The sequence below is a fragment of the Pleurodeles waltl genome, chromosome 5 (assembly GCF_031143425.1).
Source record: "Pleurodeles waltl isolate 20211129_DDA chromosome 5, aPleWal1.hap1.20221129, whole genome shotgun sequence".
NCBI classification, from domain to species: domain Eukaryota; kingdom Metazoa; phylum Chordata; class Amphibia; order Caudata; family Salamandridae; genus Pleurodeles; species Pleurodeles waltl.
Window position 1 is genome coordinate 913,757,880 of NC_090444.1, and position 21,340 is coordinate 913,779,219.

Below are 21,340 nucleotides of genomic sequence, written 5' to 3' on the forward strand. Positions count from 1 at the left end.
AGACTTGCTGAGTGTGGGCAAGGTTGTTGGCGTGAAGCAAGGGGAGGTGTGCCCTGAGGGTAAGCATTTGGGTATTTGGTTGAGAAGGCCCAAGATGGGCATGCCTGGTAAGTGAGTGGGATAGTTTTCAGGCACAGGTGGTGCGTGAGTATGAGCGTGTTTTTTGTCACGTGAATGGTGTGAAGCTTACAGCATTTCAGTTGTTGGCTATTTTGCAGATAGCGTTATGGTGGATTGGTCATCAAGCAAGTAAATTTAGGACTCACTCACTCCGGATTGGGGCCGCTACTGCGGCAGCCCGGCTGGGGTGTGACTGAACGCAGATCAGGTGGATTGCAAGGTGGTATTTGCAATGCTGTGAGCGGTATGTGCGGACGTGATCTGTTGTTGGATGCAAGGCAGGGAAGTGCTAACCCGAAAGGACGGGGGCATTAAGGAAACTAGGGGTGGGAGGAAGAGGCTTTTTTTCCTCTATTGATATTTGTTTTCTCATTACAGGATGTGTGAGTGGCCCGGGAGAGGTCCAAGGTAGTCACATGGCTGGTCGGGAATTCCTTTCTACACTGGGCTGCAAAATATTTAGAAGCAGATTTATGGATTCTCTCTTGGACTGCCAGGCAGCCATCATGAGGTTTTGTGGTAGGGAAAGAGTGGGATAAGATGGGGCAATTTTCTTCCTTTTCATACATCAATGTTACATAATTGGGGTTGTCCCGATGTTTTAGTGCTTTACCTGGGGGCAAATGATCTGGTGCGACTTTCTGGGCTTACCCTACTGCAACACATGCAACGGAATCTTGAGTTGCTTTGGCAGAGGACAGCTGAAACCTGTTTGGTATGGACAGAATTTGTGCCCCAGAGGAAATGGATGGGGGTGATGAAACATAGGGCGATAGACAAGGCTAAGAGGAAACTCCACCGAGCAATGAAGGTCTTTTGCTTGGCCCATGATATTAAGGTAATGACACATGAAGGGTCCAAGGAAGAAGAAGCAGTACTCTTCCGGGATGATGGGGTGCACTTTTCAGACATGGGCAATGCATATTACATCATGTAATTGCAGGTTTTATTATGGGGTTTGTGGGGTGAGAAGGTGTGGCTCAGGGTGTCGGCCTAAAGTGTGGCAGTGGCGAGTGACGGGCTTTGTCTGAGGTGCATGAGGAGGTTGTTCCAGCTCTTTGCTGCAATGTAGGTGAAGTATAGTCCTCCAGTGGTGGTTTTGTGGATGCAAGGGATGGTGGCCTGGGCCATCTGGGTGGAGCCGAGGGATCTGGCAGGGGTGTGGGAGGAGACGTGGCAGCTCAGGTAGGCTGGTCCTGCGTTGTGTATATCCTTGTATGTGTGGGTGAGTAGCTTGAAGGTGATTCACTTCTTGACTGGTAGCCAGTAGAGGGTCCTCAGGTGTTGGGAGATGTGTTTTCGGCGAGTGAGGTCCATAATGAGTCTGGTGGCAGTGTTCTGGATGAGTTGTCATTTTTTGACGTTTCTAGTTGAGGTGCCAGCGTAGAGGGCATTGCCTTAGTCGAGCTTGCTAGTGACTAAGGTGTGATTGACTGTCCTACGACATTCTGCTGGGATCCATCTGAAGATCTTCCGAAGTTTGCGGAGTGTGTGCCAGCAGGAGGAGGCGACTGAATTTACCTAGTGGATCATGGATAGGGAGGAGTCGAAGATGATTCCTAGGTTGCAGACGTGCTCAGTCGGTGCAGGGGTGGCGCTGAGGGATGTGGGCCGCCAGGAGTCAACCTGAGGTGGAGTTTCCGAAGCTCAGTCTTGTCAGAGTTGAACTAGAGGAACCTTTCTCTCATCCAGGTGGCGGCGGCTTCCATTCCTGAGTGGAAGTTCCTTTTGGCTGTGTCTGGGTCTTCTGTGAGGGAAATGATGAGTAGTGTGTCATCAGCATATGACACAATGTTTATACCATGACTTCTGGCGATGGCAGTGAGAGGGGCCACGTATATGTTGAACAGTGTGGGACTCAGTGAGGATCCTTGGGGGACTCCACAGTTGACTCCTGTGGGTCTGGAATGTAGGGCGGAGTCTGATCCTCCGCGCCTTCCCGGAGAGAAAGGAGTGGATCCATTCCCGGGCTCTTCCGCATATTCCTAAGTTCTGGGGGAGTGGGTCGGTCACAGGTTCCGGGGCCAGGATTTTTTCTGGGAGGAAGCTGTCGTAGATGTCCTGGATCTTGTGGTAGAAAAAGGTGGTGAGCTTGTCGCAGAGGTCCTGTGACAGGGGTATGCTGGCTGCTTCGGAGGGGAGATCTGTGAACTTGTTGATGACCAAGAAAAGTTTTTTAGAGTTGTGTGCGGAGGAGTTGGTGAGCTCCTGGAGTGTGTCCTTCCTTGCTTTCTTGATATTTCATCAGTGGGTGGCGGTTGTAGCTCTGAATGAGGTGAAGTTTTTGCTGGTTTGGCTGTTCCTCCATTTTTTCTCTAAAAGTCTGCGGGTATGCTCTGATTCTTGGAGTTCGATGGTGAACTAGTTGGCTTTCTTAGGTACATGTTTGACCAAAGTCAGCCAGAGAGGGGCTAGAGTGTCAGTGCGTTCGGTGATCCATGCGTTGAGATTGCGTGCTGCTGTGTTGGCGTCATCGGAGAAAGGAGGGAGGGATTTGGCGAGCGATGAGGTGAGTTGCTCATTGGTGATTTCGTTCCATTTCCTGTGGGGGGTCCTGGGGGTGCAGGAGAGGCTGCTGAGTGCAGTGTTTGTGAAGTGTATGCAGTGGTGGTTGGTCCAGTCTGGGGTGGAGATGGTCTCAATGTTGATCCGGTTGCTTGAGGTGAAGATGGGGTCCAGTGTGTGTCCTGTGATGTGTGTGGGTGTGGAGACCAGCTGTCTGAGGCCGAGGGGGGGTGTGGTTGTCAAGTGAAGTGGTGGAGTTTGAGTCGGTGTGGTCCTCGAGATGGAAATTCAGGTCACCAAGGAGGAGGTAATCATCTGATGCCAGGGCCTGGGGGTAGCAATGTCTTCAACGTCATCAATGAAAACTGGTTGGGGGCTGGCTGGCCTGTACACCAAGGTGCTGCGGATGGAGGAGTTGTGGTTGGGGTGGACCAGGAAGTGCAGGTATTCCATGGGGGTGCATTGTTCTTCTGGGATGACCTTGACACGTAGTGACGACTTGTGTACAATGGTGAGTCCTTCACCCAGGCGGGAGGGCCTGTCCCTCCTTGGGATGCTGTATTCATCGGGAATGGTGATGGCGATGTCTGGTCTCGAGGTGGGGTTGGTCCAGTTCTCGATAAGGAAGGCGATGTCCAGTAGGGCAGTGTCGATAGAAACCCAGAGTTCAGTGACATGTTTGTGGAGGGAGTGGATGTTCAGGAGCAAGCAGTTGATGGGGTTGTGGAGGTTGTTGCTATCTTTGTGTGCATAGAGTACCTTCAGCTTGTTGGGGCTGGTACTGTAGTTGCAGTTCCTGCAGGTGAAAGGTCCATGGGTATCCTTGGGGGAGATGATGCAGCAGTTGCTGAGACGTCTGGTGTTTAGGCGGAGGAGGATCTTGGAGTTGTAATGGAGGCAGGCCAGTGGGTGGTTTTAGGTCCAGGGTTCCTGGCTCTGGACATGGTCCAGGCACAGACTGGTACAGACGGGCTTGCCTTTGGCCACCATTAAGAAGCGTAGGGGGTGGGAGGAGCAGTCAGCTGGGAGGTGGGAAGGTGTTAAAGATGCTTTGCAGGGAGAAGGGGGTAGAGGAAAAGAGGGGAGAAAGGAAAAAAAGCAAAAATGAGCGTAACAAGAGAAAAAAGCAGAAACCAGAGAAAGAAGGCAGAAAAACAAGAGATTTGAGAGAAAAAAAGGCAGAAAAAGCACAAGTGAAAGAGCAACAGAGAGAAATACTTGTGATGGCCACTGGACCACCAGGAATGAGGTGCAGGGACGAGCCTGTGGGTGGAGGAGGGCCTCGAACTGAGAGTTAGAAGACTCTCAGTTCATCCCAGGCATATGCCAGAGGCAGCAGAAGCAGCAGCAGCCAGAAGAGCTTGGGAGGGCAGAAGACACTGGCCAGGAGGTCTGAAGCATTATCTCATTTTAAGTTGACAGAATTCAGGGCACCACGGCCGACGGCAGACAAGGGGATGGAGGAAATTCCCAGTGGATTTGTGGAAGCTTGATGCCTCATTATTCCAGACCTGATTGCAGCATCCCTCACCCCAAGGACTAAGCGTCTGTGTAAGACTGCATGGTGGACTTATGCTGCCACATTCAAAGCAGGTGTTGAGGGAGAGCAGTTTACCGTATCTAGAGTTCTAAAGTTCTTAGCTAAGCAGAGGCAGCTTGGCAGATCAGTGGTGCTGGTCAGAAAGCAGCTATCAGCTATCGCCTTCTTGAAGGTGTGAGTGCTGTGGTGCACCCGACACAGGACTTTATGGTTCAGAGGGCTCTCAAGGGATGAGAGTTCGTTGCCCCAGCTGTGCAGGATGCCAGGAGACTGATTAATGTAGCTACACAGTTGCATCTCATTGCAATACTGTCAACCATATGCTCTTCACAGTATATAGTCTTGTTCTTTAGACTAGCTTATTCCCTAGCATTCTTGTGGGCCTTCAGGATATCTGAACTGGTCGCAGCAACAAAGTCGGGTCAATTGCGGGTGTTAGCATCACAGACATAGTCAAGTCAGAGGACTGCCTGAGAATTAGTATAAAAAAGTCAAAAATTTATCAGGTGGACAGGGGAATATGGGTGCAACTATCTGTGGCCTCAAACACCTATTGTCCACTGGCCCTAATAAGGGAATACCTTTGCTACAGAACCAAAAGCGTACACCACAATCTCTTAGTACACGAGGATGATCCATTACTCACACATTTTCTGTTTATGCGCTTACGTAAGTGCACACTGCCCTGCTTAGGGATGGACACATCCCACTTAATGTCCCACTCCTTCCAAATCAGGTCTTCCACCCACAGCAGTGGTATTGAGCTTGCCCCAGAGGGCATTAAGGGGGTTGAAAGGTGGAAGTCTTTGACCGTTATGTCTGCCCTCACCTGGTGGGAGAGAACTGGTCCACAGTGCTTGTCTGCTTTCCCTGCCCCTCTTCCCCACTGGAATTTTTTATCTTGGTGCAACAACAGATAGTGTGGTAAGAGGAATTGTTGTTCCTAATGCTCACCTTGCAGCCTCTGTTCGAAGGTTGGTATACATCTGCTTTTGTGGCCATTCATATTTTTCCATTTTTTTCTGTGCAGGTAAGCAGTTCCCTGGGCCCTGCATTGAGAGTACACAGTTGTCGGCAAGGGTGAGACATCAGTAGGTAGGCATCTGTCAGTTGAAGTACTTCTTTGACCAGCTGCAGAAGGTGCTGGATTCCATGGTACTTGATCCACCAGGTGTCTCAGTCAAACATATGGGAGGTAATGACATGTCCTGCCAAGAGAGACCGCTAGTTTGGGAATTGTTTTTAATGCCCCTGTCAAAAGTAAATTGCAGGCTCCCAATGAATCAGTGAAAAAGTTAACCACTCAGTACAAAAAATACTAGCAGCGTCATCTTTGGGCACCATAAGGCATAAGCTTGGTGTGTCAAAGCTCGGTGTTGAGTCCGGTTAACATTTCGGTTGCAGAGGGAGGAGTGCACTCTGGCCAAAGACCAGGGACCAGATCCTTGCTGACAACAAATTTGAGACAAAACTCACTACCACAGAAGACTACAGAGGGGAACAGGTCAGGTGCAACTGGGTCTAGTCACCAGGAAAGCTGAAAAAAGGCTTCTGGAAGCTTGTTGTAGCCCTGTAGCTCAAACAAGAGGTAAAACAAATGACCCTTGGAGTCACTTCTGTGGTCAGGGTTTCAAGACAAGCAATTCCCATCTTGCTTCAGGTTTAACATAGTTATGGGGATGCCACTTTTATGCCCAGTGCCAGCCTTTGAGTGGGGGGGGCAATCCTTTGTCCACTCCCTAAACCAGTTCAGGGAGACTCCCACTATCCCACTGGGTTTGGAGCCAGCTTGATTAGAAAGATAAAAGGGTAGCAGTCCTAAATGTGAGCATCATCATTCAATGAAAGGGTAGGCATTCTTGAAAGCTCAGGAAAGGGCTCGGCCCAGCCTCAGACCATTCAGTCAAGGGGGGAAACTCCCTCCCTACACTGTGGGCCATTTCTACACTGCCTGGAAGCTATATATATCTCACCACAGGGGAGCCATCAGTAGTCAGGTGTAGTTGGACACTTGCAGAAAGGCCTTTTGGTTTTAGGCAGATAAAAGGCAACTTCTAAAAGTTTATTTTCCAAAATACTGATGTAACATCTGACTATATTGTTAAATTGGATTTTAATTACTGTTTAATGATTCCTTGAATTTTTTTTCTAGCTGCTGACAATCTGACTTTAACACTTTTTTTGTGTTATAGTATAAACCAGTGTTAGCCAAAGGAAGAGCCAACCTTGCTACAGTAAAAATGACTCTGGAGTATTCGAATTTGCTAGAACATATAAATATACATTTCTTACTTCTAAATACCATGCACTGTGACCTTGGGCATTTAAGGCCTACCTTAGGGGCAGCTCATAAGTATTTAAAAGGAAGGTTTACACCTATCAAAATGGTATTTTGACAAGTCAAAAAACCAGTTTAAAACTGAACACCAGGCTGCAGCAGTAGCCTGGAGGCAGGTTTCTACAGTTCTACTCTAGTAGGTAGCACAATGAGTGCTGTAGCACATTGGTGATATTTAATTTTCAGGCCCTGGATACAAGTAGTACCACACACCGTCATGGACTTACAAGAAAATAAATGTGTCAATTAAGTGTATACCAGATTTACTTGTTTGAAAGGGAGAACCCAAGTACTTTACCTCTGGTTAGAAGGAATAAAGTGCACAGAGTCCTATGGCCAACAATAATAGGTTCAGAAACAGAAGGGAAAAATCTCAGGGAACACCATACCAAAAAAAGATTGACATTTTCATCAAGAGGACAGGTTTTCCAGCCAATAATGAGTTAGGGATGGATCACATTTCTGGGCTGGAGAGAGAAACTAATTAACAAATGTAAATGGCCATGCAGGGGCATCTGCAACACTCAGCTTCACACACTTGAGAATAACTTTAATTGAAGGGCAGTACGATTAGTGCCCAGGACGAGGGCTAACTGATCCAGCAGAGATCTGAATGTTTGAGAAACGTTTCCACTTTGTAGGACCATTCAAGAAATTCCCTATGAGGATTCTACATACATTAAACACGTTTCATTAAGGAGTCGTGACATCAGTCTGAAGAAAACCTTTAAGTGGGACTCATAAGGGCCAGTTATGAACTGGTATAGCAATAACTAGCAATGCTAAACTAATCTGATCATTTTAAAACACTAGTAGCCCCCCGCAGATTTCACAGTGGAAGCCTGGAGAGGAGAGATGAAAAAGGATGACATATGAGCAAGGTTGTACCAACTTTCATTTGGAACTTCGGTAGTTTGAGAACTGCAAAAGACAGTTGTCCCATCAGCAGTAGAGACATGACCTGCTCTGGGAGTCTAGGACCTGCTGTGTAACTTGTCTCATAGTATAAAAGTATTTGAAAATGATAGGTCCTGGGACAAAGGATGTCTCCTATAAACTGAAAGGAGTTCTCCTTAACTAGTGAAGTACTGAAAGAGTCTTAAAACCTTCTGACTAGTTTTGAAAAAACATTAAAGCTTTCATTTTGTGGGCTGGACTTAGCATAAATTCTGGTGGAAAGCCTTACCCTACCAATGGGAAAACGTAGCTAACAATCAAGGTAACTGACTTGGTCTATTTCTCTGGGCCTCTGTGAAGGCAATTGTGCCCGCTTGTAAACACTCGTGATATGCTGCTGATCTAGGGTGAATATTTTACAATGGGCATATTCAATTTGTACCTGTCTTCACGTTCGGATTTTCTTAATGTTTGTGACGTTTTGCATATTAAATTGTTATTCTGTTATCTAGCATGGTTTTGCAACTAAGACTCATCTTCATTCTTCTTTAAGCTTTTGTTATATTGTTCTTTTCTTTGCAATACCTGATATACATTATTCTGGATTCTGGATTGCAGCTAAAGCTAAGCTATTTAGATGGAGCAAGGGTATGGTTTATGTGTGTGGGCCCTTCAGTTTTGGCATTGTCAGAGATCAGTCACAACACACTTTACAACTGTGACCTCTCTGCCATATTATCTGCTAGTCAGATTTCTATCCATGTGCTTAAATCCTGCTCACAAACATAATCTCTAAACTGATTCCCCAAACCATTCTCGCAGTATTGGAAAGGGATTGTTGCACCAGAGCACTCAAAGCAACTAGTACATATGAACAATCAAAGGCCACACGTTTGTGAGTCAAACATTCATTATGTGTTATTAAATAGTTGACAACCAAATATCAGTACTGTTTTGTCCTAAGGACTTTTTCAAGGCTGCAATTCAATAGAATAAGATCTTAATTACAACGATTGAATATACCTGGCTTGAAACTTAATAGTTTGCTAAGCGGTTGTGAATAGGTTAAGCCACATCTGTGACTATGCTAATGATAAGTACACATCCATTTAGCTGATGCTTCCTAATGTGAATAAACCAAGTAAATACAAGTGAAACAGGCATGGACAAAAGAATTGACTCTCATACAAACAGCTGCCAGCAATTGCAGGTTCAGACGTCAGACATCATTTCATCCAGAGAACGTATATGACACGTGACATGCTTCATAAAATAAATCCAGCTAAAAGTGAAGAATGCCCCAAGTGTAGCTAAATGCTGCAAGCCAAAAGACGCTTGACAATATAATTGTAAAGCTCCAGAACCCCTTTGTTAACTAGCTGCCTCTGCAATGTATGGAAATGGTGCACCGCCGAGGTAAAAAGAATCAAACTGGCGAGTCAGTATGTTAAGCTAGTCGAATATGTTGAGACCTGGTCTGCCTGATCCAGAAATGTAGGGTTTCACCGGATGAGCACTCACATTGAAGTAACAGCATACGAACAATAGTGCCTTGTAATGCAGTCTAAGATTTAGATGATAATGAGAACATGCAACAAAACTGATATGCCAATGCCCTAAACCTGAGAAATATAGGCAGACATCAACTTGATACACGCCTTTCTTTGAAGGTTTTGAACGATGCAAGTTTTAACCAAAATAGAAAGTCAATAAACAGATTTAAAAGAAAAAGAAATTGGAACCACGTTGATGTTGATATCATCTATGCACGGTAAAAAATGGATCATGTAAGGTCTCATGCTTAGGTTTAAGTTTGCACATGTTAAATCTCTCTTTCAGATAGTAGTCGAAATGATTAGTACACAGTGTGCAGTAGGTGGCATATATCAAATTCCTTTCAGCACATGGTAGAGAATCAAGCTAAAGCAGACTATCCATTAAAATGTGCGGCAAATATTGTTTGTGCCTGCTCATGTGTTGGTGAGCCATATGTGTCTCGCTGCAAGGTATTAAGAAGGTTAGAATAGTGAGGGTGTAACATGCCAAATGAAGAAGATTGAGTCACAAATTGTACTGGGTGAAGCTGTAATGAAAGATAAGTAAAGTGCATATTGGTAAGTATATCATGGTGCGAGTCCATACCAAAGAAAAGACTTAAGTAGGCATATGTATTTCTTACATATTCAGGAGTAGATTGTCCCTGAAAAATTGTATATATAGGCCTGAGAAACATTGTTAGAGTTAGGTTGTCTATAAGAAAATATATGAATTGTAGTCTATGTGGCTGAAACGTGTAGTGTACGGCTGAAAACTTTGTATGAGTAGTTATAGATACCATGATAATCCCTAGCCAGAAGCTATGTATTGTCTGCTCCAAAATGCATCCATATATGAAATACAGTCGCACCTTTGTAGAAATAGGGTCTTTGGTTGGCAGTCAGGTTACCCTCTGTCTAAGCAAGGACCCTCACTGTAGTCAGGGTAAGGGAGAATCACACTCAGTTAACCCCGTTCGCTCACCCCCTTGGTAGCTTGGCACGAGCAGGCAGGCTTAACTTCAGAGACCAGGTGTAAAGTATTTGTACCAACACACACAGTTATATACTAAAAACACCACAAAATGACTCAACACTGATTTAACCGCTTCTGTGCCTTGGACGAGGTGACCTCGTCCAAGGCTACAGTTCCCCTGTGCCTTGGACGAGGTCACCTTGTCCAAGGCACAGGGGAACTTGGGGGAGCGCTAGCGCACCCCCCGTGCTCCCCCTCCCCCCCAAGGCGGGGATGGAAGGGGAAGACCTTCCCCTTCCACCCCCGACCTCCCCCCCATCCCCCCGTGACGTCAGTGCGCGAACGCGCGCTGATTAGTCACAGGGGCCTCCCCATGGAGGCCCGGAGGGGCTTCAAAGGGAGGGAAATGTATTTCCTTCCCTTTGAAGTCCCTCCCAGGGTTTCAAAAGCCGGATTGCTTGCAATCCGGCTTTTGAAACCCACTAGACACCAGGGATTTTTTTTTTTGGTTGGAAATTGGCATTGGGCAAGGGTCGCTCCCAGGGGGGGCATTTTTTCAGGAAGGCCTTTTCTGCCCCCCCTGGGGGCAGAAACCTCTAGGCACCAGGGATAATTTTATTTTTTTTAATGTTTTTTTTTTTTTTTTAGGTGGGGAGCGACCCCTTAGGCAAGGAAAATGGGGGAAAATTATATTTAGGCCATTTCTGCCCCCCTTGGGGGCAGATTGGCCTATTTTGATGAGCCCAATCTGCCCCCAAGGGGGGCAGAAACCACTAGAAACCAGGGAGTTTTTTCTTTGCGTGAATTTCACGCAAGGGGAGCGACCCCTTAGGCAAGGGTCGCTCCCTGGGGGGCAAATTTATTTTAGGCCATGTCTGCCCCCCCTGGGGGCAGATCGGCCTATTATTAGGCCGATGTCTAGGCGCCAGGGCAAATGTTTTTTTTTTTTTGTTTTTTTTTTTTGTTTGTTTTTTTAGAGATGGGGAGCGACCCATCAGGCAAGGGTCGATCCCCAGGGGGGCAAATTGTATTTAGACCATTTCTGCCCCCCTGGGGGCAGATTGGCCGATTTTAGGTCAATCTGCCCCCAAGGGGGCAGAAACCACTAGGCACCGGGGATTTGTTTTTTTGGCACCAATGTCACGCAGGGGGAGTGACCCCGTAGGCAAGGGTCGCTCCCGGGGGGGGCGTGGGGGTTGGGGGGCAAATTTATTTTAGGCCATTTCTGCCTCCCCTGGGGGCAGAAACCTCTAGGCGCCAGGGCAAAAAGTGTTTTTTTTTTTTTTTTTTTAGAGATGGGTAGCGACCCATCAGGCAAGGGTCGCTGCCCTGGGGGGCAAATTGTATTTAGACCATTTCTGCCCCCCTTGGGCAGATTGGTCGATTTTAGGTCAATCTGCCCCCAAGGGGGCAGAAACCACTAGGCATCGGGGATTTGTTTTTTGGCGCCAATGTCACGCAGGGGGAGCGACCCCGTAGGCAAGGGTTGCTCCCGGGCAGGGGGGGTTTGGAGGGGGTCAAATGTATTTTAGGGCATTTCTGCCCCCCCCTGGGGCCGGCTGAGCTAGAGGCCAAACTCCACAGGTAGGCACTTTGCAAAAAACACCTCTGTTTTCTGTGAAAAAATATGTTGTGTCCACGTTGTGTTTTGGGCCATTTTCTTTCGTGGGTGCTAGGCCTACCCACAGAAGTGAGGTACCATTTTTATCGAGAGACTTAGGGGAACGCTGGGTGGAAGGAAATTTGTGGCTCCTCTCAGATTCCAGAACCTTCTGTCACCGAAATGAGAGGAACATGTGTTTTTTTAGCCAAATTTTTATGTTTGCAAAGGATTCTGGGTAACATAACCTGGTCAGAGCCCCGCAAGTCACCCCATCTTGGATTCCCCTGGGTTTCTAGTTTTCAAAAATGTGCTGGTCTGCTCGGTTTCCCCAGGTGCCGGCTGAGCTACAGGCCAAAATCCACAGGTAGGCACTGTTTTCTATGAAAAAATGTGATGTGTCCACTTTGTGTTTTGGGCCATTTCCTTTCGTGGGCGCTAGTCCTACCCACACAAGTGAGGTATCATTTTTATCGGGAGACTTGGGGGAACGCTGGGTGGAAGGAAACTTGTGGCTCCTCTCAGATTCCAGAACTTTCTGCCACAGAAATGTGAGGAACATGTGTTTTTTTAGCCAAATTTTGAGGTTTGCAAAGGATTCTGGGTAACAGAACCTGGTCCGAGCCCCACAAGTCACCCCATCTTGGATTCCCCTAGGTCTCTAGTTTTCAGAAATGCACAGGTTTGGTACGTTTCCCTAGGTGCCGGCTGAGCTAGAGGCCAAAATCTACAGGTAGGCACTTTGCAAAAAACACCTCTATTTTCTTTCAAAAAATTGGATGTGTCCACGTTGCGCTTTGGGGCGTTTCCTGTCGCGGGCGCTAGGCCTACCCACACAAGTGAGGTATCATTTTTATTGGGAGACTTGGGGGAACGCTGGGTGGAAGGAAATTTGTGGCTCCTCTCAGATTCCAGAACTTTTTGCCACAGAAATGTGAGGAACATGTGTTTTTTTAGCAAAATTTTGAGGTTTGCAAAGGATTCTGGGTAACAGAACCTGGTCCGAGCCCCACAAGTCACCCCATCTTGGATTCCCCTAGGTATCTAGTAGTCAGAAATGCACAGGTTTGGTAGGTTTCCCTAGGTGCCGGCTGAGCTAGAGGCCAAAATCTACAGGTAGGCACTTCCCAAAAATCACCTCTATTTTCTTTAAAAAAATTGGATGTGTCCACGTTGCGCTTTGGGGCGTTTCCTGTCGCGGGCGCTAGGCCTACCCACACAAGTGAGGTATCATTTTTATCGGGAGACTTGGGGGAACGCTGGGTGGAAGGAAATTTGTGGCTCCTCTCAGATTCCAGAACTTTCTGCCACAGAAATATGAGGAACATGTGTTTTTTTAGCCAAATTTCAAATCAATCAATCATTAAAATTTATAAAGCGCGCTACTCACCAGTGCGGGTCTCAAGGCGCTAGGGGAAAGGGGGGGGTTACTGCTGCTCGAAAAGCCAGGTTTTTAGGAGTCTCTAGAATGCGGAGTGGTCCTGGGTGGTCCTGAGGCTGGTGGGGAGGGAGTTCCAGGTCTTGGCTGCCAGGAAGGCGAAAGACCTCCCACCCACCGTGGAGCGGCGGATGCGAGGGACGGCAGCGAGCGCGATGCCAGAGGAGCGGAGGAGGCGGGTGGGGACGTAGAAGCTGAGGCGTCGGATGAGGTATTCCGGTCCCTTGTTGTGGAGGGCTTTGTGTGCGTGGGTGAGAAGTCGAAAGGTGATCCTTTTGCTGACTGGGAGCCAATGCAGGTGTCTCAGGTGTGCGGAGATGTGGCTGTTGCGGGGTACGTCGAGGATGAGGTGGGCCGAGGCGTTTTGAATGCGTTGCAGGCGATTTTGGAGTTTGGCGGTGGTCCCAGCGTAGAGGGTGTTGCCGTAGTCCAGGCGGCTTGTGACGAGGGCGTGGGTCACGGTTTTTCTAGTGTCGGCGGGGATCCAGCGGAAGATCTTGCGGAGCATGCAGAGGGTGAGGAAGCAGGCGGAGGACACGGCGTTGACTTGCTTGGTCATGGTGAGAAGGGGGTCCAAGATGAAGCCGAGGTTGCGGGCGTGGTCTGTGGGGGTCGGTGCGGTGCCGAGGGCCGTGGGCCACCAGGAGTCGTCCCAGGCGGACGGGGTGTTGCCGAGGATGAGGACTTCCGTTTTGTCAGAGTTCAGCTTTAGGCGGCGGAGCCTCATCCAATCTGCGACGTCTTTCATCCCCTCTTGTAGGTTGGTCTTGGCGCTGGCGGGGTACTTGGTGAGGGAGAGTATAAGTTGGGTGTCGTGGGCGTAGGAGGTGATGATGATGTTGTGCTTGCGTACCATGTTGGCGAGGGGGCTCATGTAGACATTGAAGAGTGTCGGGCTGAGTGATGAGCCTTGAGGTAAGCCGCAGATGATCTCGGTGGGGTCTGAGCGAAACGGTGGGAGGTAAACTCTTTGGGAACGGTTTGAGAGGAAGGAGGCGATCCAGTCCAGTGCCTGGCATTGGATCCCGGTGGAGCGGAGGCGGGTGATTAGGGTGCGGTGACAGACGGTGTCATAGGCAGCCGAGAGGTCGACGAGGATGAGGGCGACTGGTTCACCGTTGTCAGGGTTCTGATGTCGTCTGTGACTGAGATGAGGGCGGTTTCCGTGCTGTGGTTGGTTTGGAATCCGGTTTGTGAAAGGTCGAGCAGGTTGTTGTTTTCCAGGAAGGTGGTCAGCTGTTTGTTGGCGGTCTTCTCTATTACCTTGGCTGGGAAAGGCAGGAAAGAGATGGGGCGGAAGTTTTTCAGGTCGCTCGGGTCAGCCGTAGGTTTCTTTAGGAGGGCGTTGACTTCGGCGTGTTTCCAGCATTCGGGGAAGGTAGCAGAAGAAAAAGAAGAGTTGATGACGGCCTGGAGGTGCAGGGCGATGATGTCGTCGGCTTTATTAAAGATGATGTGAGGGCAGGGGTCCGAAGGGGCGCCGGAGTGGATAGAGTTCATGATGGATTTGGTTTCTTCAGTGTTGATGTGGGTCCAGTTGTTGAAGGTGAAGGCCGGGGGTGCGGGTTCGGTGATGTTTGGTTGGGTCTGGTGTCCGAAGCTGTCGTGGAGGTCGCTGATCTTGCGATGGAAGAAGGTGGCGAGGGATTCGCACAAATCCTGTGAGGGCGTGACGGCGTTGGCGTTGGGGTTGGAGAACTCCTTGACGATGCTGAAAAGTTCTCTGCTGTTGTGGCTGTTTTTGTCCAGTCTGTCGGTGAAAAAGTTCCTTTTGGCAGCACGGATCAGGTGGTGGTGTTCGTGGGTAGCGTTCTTGAGGGCGGTCATGTTGTCAGCGGTGTGGTCCTTGCACCAGGCCTTCTCGAGGGTGCAACAACTTTTCTTTGATTCTTTGAGGGTGTCAGAGAACCAGAGAGGTTTTTTGGTGTTGGTCTGTCGATGCGTGCGTTTGAGGGGAGCAAGGTTGTCTGCGCAGTTGGAGATCCAGTTTGTGAGGCTGAGGGCTGCGTCGTTGGGGTCGGTGGTGAGGGTGGGTTGGTTGGCGGCGAGTGCGGAGAAGAGTTGCTCTTCGGGGATCTTGTTCCACTGTCGACGAGGGATGGGTTGAGTGCGGAGGTGACGGGTCTCGCGTCGGAATGTGAAGTGGACACAGCTGTGGTCGGTCCAGTGTAGAGCGGAGGTGTGGCTGAAGAAGATGTGTTTGCTGGCCGAGAAGATAGGGTCGAGCGTGTGTCCGGCGATGTGGGTGGCGGTGTTCACCACTTGCTTGAGGCCGAGGTTGGCGAGGTTGTCGAGCAGGGCGGTGGTGTTGGGGTCGTTGTTCTGTTCCAGATGGAAGTTGAGGTCGCCTAGGAGGATGTAGTCCGGCAAGGCAAGGGCGTGCGGGGAGATGAAGTCGGCGATGGCGTCGCTGAAAGGGGCGCGCGGTCCGGGGGGACGGTAGACGAGGGATCCTCTGAGGGTGGTCCTGGGGTCGGTGCGAATTTGAAAATGCAGATGTTCAGCGGCGAGAGGGGTGTCTTCGGTGGAGGTGGTGACGCTGATGGAGTCTTTGAAGACGATGGCGATACCTCCTCCTACTTGGTTGGTGCGGTCTTTTCTGGAGATCTTGTAGCCTTCGGGGATGGCAGTGGCGATGTCTGGAGCTGATGAGGTGTTCATCCAGGTTTCCGTGATGAAGGCGACGTCCGGAGCTGTGGAGTCCAGGAGGTCCCAGAGTTCAACGGCGTGCTTGTGGACAGAGCGAGCGTTGACCAGGATGCACTTGAGGTGGTTGATGGCGCGTGTGCTGGTGGTCGTGGTAGTTGCGTGGTGGAAGATGCGTTTGTAGGAGTTACAGGCGAAGGGTCCATGGGTGCGCTTGGGTTGGGCTTGGAAGCAGGTGTTGGAGCGCCCGGGGTTGAGGGCGTGGAGGGTGGTGGGGTCGTAGCGGGTCAGCGGGGTAGGGGAGGGCTGGGGACCAGGGGTCGTGGCACTGGGCTCGGCCAGGCGCGGACGGGCGCATACGGGCTTGCCTCTGGCGCGCCTCGGGCACAGTCGCGCAGCGGCCGCCATAAGAGGGAGGAGGGGGGGTCAGCTGGGGGCGAATGGGAGCTGGGGGGCGGGGGCGTGCAGGAGGTAGCGGCGGGAAAGCGCGAGGGAGGGGGGACAGGTAGAGTGAGATGAGCTGGGGGAGTGGGGTTTAAGGGTGGAGGGGGGTGAGTTTTAGAGTTTTAGGAGAATAGGGAGATAGATAGGAGTAGGGTTGAAAGGATAGGGGAGGGGGGGTGGTAGAGGTGGGTGAGGGTGAGAGGTAGAGTGAGAGGATAGGGAGATAGGTAACAGAGGGGGTGTCGGGACGGGGGGGAGAGATAGGGAAATAGATAGATGGAGAGATAGGTGGAGAGATAGAAAAATAGGTAGATAGGAGGAGGGGTGAGTGAGGGAGTTAGGTGGAGAGATAGGTAGAGGAGTGAGGGAGGCAGGTAGCGAAAGGGTAGATGTAGGTGATAGTTAATGATAGGTGGAGAGATAGAGGGGGGTGAGGCAGGAGCAGGAGGGCAGAGACAGGGGCGGGAAGAGACAGGAGTCGGAGAGGACCGAAGAACAGAAGAAGCGAAGAACACAGAAGACCGGAAGAACACAGAAGAACAATAGAGAAGAACACAGAAGACCGGAAGAACACAGAAGAACAGAAGAGAAGAACACAGAAGACCGGAAGAACACAGAAGAACAGAAGAACACAGAAGAACAGAAGAGAAGAAGACAGAAGACCGGAAGAACACAGAGGAAGATGCGGGGACGAAGAAGCAGAAGAGCAGACGAACAGAAGATCAACAAAGAAGATACAGAAGACGAAGAGCAGAAGGCAGAAGACCACAGAGCAAGATGAGGAAGAACAGAGGTGACAGGAGAGGCTGAGGAGCACACAGAAGAAGAGAGAAGACGGGGAGAAGAAGAGTACAGAAGAAGATTGCAGAGGAGGAGCGAGGAGGAAGAGACAGAGAGGAGGAAAAGAAGCAGGAGCAGGAGAGAGGGTGAGTAGCGCGGGGCAGGGCGAGGGGCTGGGAGGTGGGGGGTACTTACTGTGAGGTGGGTCTCAGGAACTCAGGAACCTGGAGGAGCTGGAGGAGCTGCAGCGGCAGGGGGAGCGACCTACCCTTGGTTAAAGCCAAATTTTGAGGTTTGCAAAGGATTCTGGGTAACAGAACCTGGTCCGAGCCCCACAAGTCACCCCATCTTGGATTCCCCTAGGTCTCTAGTTTTCAGAAATGCACAGGTTTGGTAGGTTTCCCTAGGTTCCGGCTGAGCTAGAGGCCAAAATCTACAGGTAGGCACTTCGCAAAAAACACCTCTGTTTTCTTTCAAAAAATTGGATGTGTCCACGTTGCGCTTTGGGGCGTTTCCTGTCGCGGGCGCTAGGCCTACCCACACAAGTGAGGTATCATTTTTATCGGGAGACTTGGGGGAACGCTGGGTGGAAGGAAATTTGTGGCTCCTCTCAGATTCCAGAACTTTCTGCCACAGAAATGTGAGGAACATGTGCTTTTTTAGCCAAATTTTGAGGATTGCAAAGGATTCTGGGTAACAGAACCTGGTCCGAGCCCCACAAGTCACCCCATCTTGGAATCCCCTAGGTCTCTAGTTTTCAGAAATGCACAGGTTTGGTAGGTTTCCCTAGGTGCCGGCTGAGCTAGAGGCCAAAATCTACAGGTAGGCACTTTGCAAAAAACACCTCTGTTTTCTTTAAAAAAAATGGGATGTGTCCACGTTACGTTTTGTGGCGTTTCCTGTCGCAGGCACTAGGCCTACCCACACAAGTGAGGTATCATTTTTATCGGGAGACTTGGGGGAACATAGAGCAGCAAAACAAGTGTTATTGCCACTTGTCTTTCTCTACATTTTTTCCTTCCAAATATAGGAGAGTGTGTAAAAAAGACATCTATTTGAGAAATGCCCTGTAATTCACATGCTAGTATGGTCAACCCGGAGTTCAGAGATGTGCAAATAACCACTGCTCCTCAACACCTTATCTTGTGCCCTTTTTGGAAATACAAAGGTTTTCTTGATAGCAATTTTTTACTCAAATGAATTGCTGTATACCCGGTATAGAATGAAAACACACTGCAGGGTGCAGCTCATTTATTGGCTCTGGGTTCCTCGGGTTCTTAATGAACCTACAAGCCCTAAATATCCCCGCAACCAGAGGAGTCCAGCAGACGTAACGGTATATTGCTTTCGATAATCTGACATTGCAGGGAAAAGTTACAGAGTAAAACGTAGAGAAAAATTGATGTTTTTTTCACCTCAATTTCAATATTTTTCTTTTTCAGTTGTTATTTTCTGTAGGAAACCCTTGTAGGATCTACATAAATGACCCCTTGCAGAATTCAGAATTTTATCTACTTTTTAGAAATGGTTAGGTTTCTGGGATGCAGCATTGGTTTCATGCCCATTTCTGTCACTGACTGGAAGGAGGCTGAAAGCACAAAAAATTGCAAAAATGGGGTATGTCCCAGTAAAATGCCAAAATTGTGTTGGAAAATTGGGTTTTCTGATTCAAATCTGCCTGTTCCTGAAAGCTGTGAAGCTGCTGAGTTTAGCACCGCAAACCCTTTGTTGATGCCATTTTCAGGGGAAAAACCACAAGCCTTCTTCTGCAGCCACTTTTTCCAATTTTTTTTAAAAAAACGAAATTTTCACTGTATTTTGGCTAATTTCTTGGCCTCCTTCAGGGGAACCCACAAAGTCTGGGTACCTCTAGAATCCCTAGGATGTGGGAAAAAAAGGACGCAAACTTGGCTTGGTTACCTTATGTGGACAAAAAGTTATGAGGGCCTAAGCGCGAACTGCCCCAAATAGGCAAAAAAAAGGCCTGCCACAGGAGGCCTGGCAGCGAAGGGGTTAAAAAAATAGCCAATATTTATATAAACAAAACAAGATCAAAACAACAAAATGACCAAAATCCGACATACACGAGTCAAGTTATGAATTTTTTAAGATCAAACTCAAAAATAGCAATCAGAAACACAAAATGTTTTGATGAGGTGATAACCCGGTGTCATGACGGAGTTGTTCCCAACAATCTGACACCAACGGCGCCTGACAAGGAGACCCCCAGGTACAGTACCTTAGTAAAGTGTGAAAACAAGCTGGTGCACGAAGTCGGGGATCGTGGCGAAGGAGCGGAGGCGTCATGAACAGGCGTCAGGTCCTTGCTGTGGAGCAGTGGGGGTGAGGCACGTCGGTGAGAAACGTTGAATCTACGCACTTCGGGCAGAGTCGATATCCAGCAGTCAGGACACGGCACAGTGACTTCCATGGAGTCGTGACTTTGGCGGGGCTGCTGCAGTGCTGGGCCTGCAAGGGTCATTGCACTCCAGCTGGGACCACAGACTCGGTTGCAGGCGGCGTCACGGGATTCGGCAGCGCCATCAGTCTGGAGTAATCCGAAGTCAGTTTTCTTGGATTTTCACCAGCTTCTTCTTTCAAGGGTCCAGGGACTGGATAGGGCACTCCTTGTCAGGGCAGGAGTCTCAGCAGAGAGTCCAAGTGCTGGTAAGGGAAGTCTTTGATGGCCCTGAGACTTCAGAACAGTGGCAAGATCAGTCCAAGCCCTTGGAGATTCTTCGCAAGCAAGACTATCCCACAAAACCCAGTCTTTGTCCCCTTTCACAGGCAGAAGCAGCAACTACAGGACAGCTCCACAAAGCACAGTCACAGGCAGGGCAGCACTTCTCTTCAGCTCTTCTCCTTGATAGAGGTTCCTCGATTCCAGAAGTGATCTCATTTTCAGGGATTTGGGGGACTCTTCTGATACCCCTTTCTGCCTTTGAAGTAGGCCTACTTCAAAGGAAAGTCTCTCTTGTTTGTGAGATCCTGCCTTGTCCAGACCAGGCCCCAGACACACACCAGGGGGTCGGAGACTGGATTGTGTAAGGGCAGGCACAGCCCTTTCAGGTGTGAGTGACCACTCCTCCCCGCCCTCCCAGTGCAGATGGCTCATCAGGATATGCAGGCTACACCCCTTTGTGTCACTGTCTAGAGAGAGGTGCAAACAGCCCAACTGTCAAACTGACTCATACAGGGAATCTACCATCAGGCAGAGTCACAGAATGGTTTAAGAAAGAGAATGACTACTTTCTAAAAGTGACATTTTCAAACGCACAATCTAAAAACCAACTTCACTAAAAGATGTATTTTTTAATTGAGAGTTCGGAGACCCCAAACTCCACATGCCAATCTGCTCTCAAAAGGAATCTGTTCTTTAATAACATTTGAAGGCAGACCCCATGTTAGGCTATAAGAGAGATAGGCCTTTCAACAGTGAAAAACGAATTTGGCAGTATGTCACTGCTGTGACATACTGTTTGGCAGTATGCCACATAAGTACATGTCCACCTTTAACATGCACTGCACCCTGCCTCTGGGGCTACTTAGGGCCTACCTTAGGGGTGCCTTACATGTAAGAAAAGGCAAGGTTTATGCCTGGCAAGTGGGTACACTTGCCAAGTTGAATTGGCGATTTAAATTTAAAACTGCACACACAGACACTGCAGTAGCAGGTCTGAGCCATGTTTATAGGGCTACTAATGTGGGTGGCACAACCAGTGCTGCAGGCCCACAAGTGGCATTTGATTTACTGGCCCTGGGCATCTCTGATGCACTGTACTAGGGACCTACTAGTAAATCAAATATGTCAATCATGGAAGGTCAATTTCACATACATTTTACAAAGGAGCATTTGCGCTTTAACATTGGATAGCAGTGGACAAGTGCCCAGAGTAACAAAAACAGAAAAAACAGAGTCCAGTATATATTAACAACCTGGTAAACAGAGGCAAAAAGGTAAGGGAGGCCATGTCAAGGATGCCAAGTCTAGCATACCTCTCTTAATGTGGTTTGCAGGAGGAAGACAGTGAAAGCTAAGGTATGACCTTCATACCTATAACATAGGTGTCGCCAACTGGGGGTACCATATTCTTTTTAAGGTTAAGGAAGTCTGTGTTTATTTTATTATCATAAACTCTTAAATAAAATTCCTTGTCAACTCAGTATTAGAGCTGAGAACAAAAGGTTTGTTAATGCTGTTAAATGGGAGAAAATTCAAATGAAAGGTTACATTAATGATTAAGTTAACTCTTCATTTTAATTTTCCCCCATTTTAAAGTACGACCTTTACAAACAACAGTCCTCATGCTCTAAGTGGCCTGTATGCGTTGTGCCATATGTAAACCTCAAAAATAGCCATTTTTTAAAATGGGAGAAATTTAAAGTGCAGAAAATTTTTCCATATTTTGGATATTTTTTCAGAACATTTTTCTGCTCTTTACATTTCTCCCTTTTAAAAAATGGTCGTCTATTTGTATTATACATGTAAAGGACCACACATGGCAAAAGGTATGCCCTGTG

The 21,340-nt window shown here is 48.6% G+C and overlaps 1 protein-coding gene across 1 annotated transcript in view; it reads right to left on the reverse strand.

Moving 5' to 3' along the window:
- SYNDIG1 (synapse differentiation inducing 1) overlaps nt 1–21,340 on the reverse strand; it is a 925,443-nt gene that overhangs the window by 286,434 nt on the left and 617,669 nt on the right. The gene's annotated exons all lie outside the window — the stretch shown is intronic.